This window comes from Trifolium pratense, linkage group LG3 (genome assembly GCF_020283565.1).
Source record: "Trifolium pratense cultivar HEN17-A07 linkage group LG3, ARS_RC_1.1, whole genome shotgun sequence".
NCBI lineage: Eukaryota > Viridiplantae > Streptophyta > Magnoliopsida > Fabales > Fabaceae > Trifolium > Trifolium pratense.
Window position 1 is genome coordinate 5640530 of NC_060061.1, and position 3442 is coordinate 5643971.

Here is a 3442-nt window from a genome sequence, read left to right on the forward strand (position 1 = left end):
ACATTTTCGTTGGTCATCTTTTTCATTGCTTATTGTTCATTATCTCCATCAACATGTTCATTCTATAAATCAATAAACTCAAACAAATTAGAACCTCCAAATTTTAAATATACCATAAATATTGAGAATTTAGAGATTTTATTTTGTTTGTGTATATCGATTTATAAAATGAACATCTTGATGAAGATAATGAACAATAAACAATGAAAAAGATGATCAACGAGAATGATCAATTTAAAAATATTATTTAATAACATGCATAATAAATTTGTCCACCTAAGTGTTGCCATGTAATTAGCGACGAAACCACGTCAGTGAAATTGACTCTAAAATGATAAAGTTGTTAAATGTATTTGTGGTCTCCCATTTAAAAAAAAAATTGAAATTTTGGTTCCTTTATTTTTAAAATGAGTATTTTGGTCTCCAAATTTTGGTTTTTTTTTTTTTCAGTTTTGGTCACCCACATTATTTTAGAGTCAATTTTGTTGACATGTCTTTGTCACTAATGATGTGGCAACGTTTAGATGGACAAGTTTATTATATATGTCATTTAATAATATTTTTAAATTCAACATTTTCGTTGGTCATCTTTTTCATTGCTTATTGTTCATTATCTCCATCAACATGTTCATTCTATAAATCAATAAACTCAAACAAATTAGAACCTCCAAATTTTAAATATACCATAAATATTGAGAATTTAGAGATTTTATTTTGTTTGTGTATATCGATTTATAAAATGAACATCTTGATGAAGATAATGAACAATAAACAATGAAAAAGATGATCAACGAGAATGATCAATTTAAAAATATTATTTAATAACATGCATAATAAATTTGTCCACCTAAGTGTTGCCATGTAATTAGCGACAAAACCACGTCAGTGAAATTGACTCTAAAATGATAAAGTTGTTAAATGTATTTGTGGTCTCCCATTTAAAAAAAAAATTGAAATTTTGGTTCCTTTATTTTTAAAATGAGTATTTTGGTCTCCAAATTTTGGTTTTTTTTTTTTTTTTTTCAGTTTTGGTCACCCACATTATTTTAGAGTCAATTTTGTTGACATGTCTTTGTCACTAATGATGTGGCAACGTTTAGATGGACAAGTTTATTATACATGTCATTTAATAATATTTTTAAATTCAACATTTTCGTTGGTCATCTTTTTCATTGCTTATTGTTCATTATCTCCATCAACATGTTCATTCTATAAATCAATAAACTCAAACAAATTAGAACCTCCAAATTTTAAATATACCATAAATATTGAGAATTTAGAGATTTTATTTTGTTTGTGTATATCTGTCATACCCCATTTTTTGACCGACTGTTTTTTTTTTTACGTTTTTTAGACGAGTTTTTCTTTGTTCGTTTCTGACGAAATTTCGGCAGAGAGGTATTTTAAAATACCTCATTTATGTGGTTTCATTTTATTTTCTTTTTATTATTATTTTTGTTATTTCTTTATTCTTATTTTTTTTATTTTTATTTTCGTTTTTTTATTATTATTATTATATATATTATTTTTAATTTTTGTTTATATTTTTATTTTATTTTCGTTTTTTATTATTTTTATTATTATATATTATTATTTTAACTTTTTTATTTGTGGCATTTTTTTTTGCCAATTTTTTCTTAAGAGGTCCAAATATTTTTTGTTTTTATCCTGGTCCAGGCCCAAAAGGGCATTTTTGTCCAAATGGAAAATTCATCAGCTAACCCTAATTTCTGACACCTTTAAATAGTGCATTTATTGCACTGTTCCCGAAGGAGGAATCGTCAGCGCCGCACCAACAACAACAATTTTTTCCAGAATCAAAGCAAAAGAAATACAAAAAAAATCAAAAAATATACAGAATAATATCATCATCAACACAATCTGTTCTCATCAACCATAACCATATCATCACAGTATCAACAACATCACCATAACCGTATCATTACAGTAACAACATCATCATCAACCCGAAACCAAAATCCTCCATCAAACCCAAATCCGAAATCCAGAAGCAAATCATTCATCATTCATTCAAACCAAAACGGAACCAACCTAAATCATTCCAACAACAATCAAAAACCCAGAACCATCAAAACATCAAATCCAACCGGAACTAAAATAACTCAGAATCAAGACCAAATACCACCAAGGTCACGAATCCAGAACAAGATCAAAGAAAAAGGTTGAACTTCTTTCTCTTTTAAGCGCCGGAACTGTTTTTTTTTCTTTCTTTTTCCGATCTAGGACGTTTGGTTTAGATTTAGGTTTTTGGAAAGGGTGTTTGGGTTTAGGATGTTGAATCGAAACTGTGGGTTATTTTTTTGGTGATTTTAGAGGGGTTAGGCCGCCAGAGCCGCCGCCGGAATCGCTCCGACGCGGTGGCTCACGGCGGCTACCGATGAATCTTCATCGGAGAGGTTGAACCCTAGCAGAGAATAGAAGAGAAGGAAGAGAGTTTTATGAATTTTTTTTAGGGTTTGAGGGTATTTATACCCCAACCCGATCCGGTGTGCGCATGTCCATTGCAGCACACCATACACCTTCTCTTCTCAGCCTTTGATTTCATCACTTGGCTTAGATCTTGTCTTTTTACTTTTAGATCAGAGCCGTCTGATCCATCAGACGGTCGTGATTGATCCTGCGTTTTTTCTTGTTTTTTTGTTTGGTAAAGAGGCCTATTCTGGACTGGGCCTTATTGTTCTGTTCATTCTTTGCACCCCATTCCTGCTATTTACACTCCTGTTAGAATGTGATTAGGAAATTTGTAATTATAAATAAAATTTGCATTGCATATGTATGGTTGCATTCATTCATATTTATTTATTGAAGTTTAGAATGTAATTAGGATTTATAATGTAATTGCATTGCATGCATTTTATTTATTACGCTTTATGCCGTGCTTGCGATCCAATGTCGCTTCAATCCCTCGCGTTTAGTTTAGTTTATTGCAAAAAACTCAAAAACATTCAAAAAAATCAAAATCTTTTCAAAAAGAAATCTTCTACTCTTTTTCTCAAATAAAATTAATTGATCGCGCTTTTTTTTAAAATTTGAGGTCAAAATCTCTTTTTTCAACGCGCAAAACTTTTTGCTTATTTTTTCCTTCAAAATTGAGGTCAAAACCTCTTCAAAAAAATCAAATCAAAGAAAACATTTTTCCAAAACATCAAAAATCTCAAAAAAAAGTCATTTACTCTTTCAAAACCCTTTTCCAAAAACAAAACACAAAACAAAAATATTTTCAATACAAAAGCACTTGGATTTTAAACCAAAGTTGCATTTTTCAAATTCAATCAATCAAAACTTCTTTTTTTTCAAACTCTTGGATTTTAAACCAAGTGATTTCATTACACTCTTTTCTTAAAAAACCTTGGACTTTAAACCAAGAGATTTTTTATCACTTAAACCTTTTCACAAAAAACCTTGGACTTCAAACCAAGTG

General features: G+C 29.7%; 1 long non-coding RNA gene across 1 annotated transcript; it reads left to right on the forward strand.

Moving 5' to 3' along the window:
* Positions 1–1950: 1950 nt before the first annotated feature.
* On the forward strand, positions 1951–2813 carry LOC123916496. Its single transcript, XR_006812159.1, has 2 exons — positions 1951–2264; positions 2335–2813. It is a non-coding gene; the product is annotated as an uncharacterized LOC123916496 (long non-coding RNA).
* Positions 2814–3442: the final 629 nt, after the last annotated feature.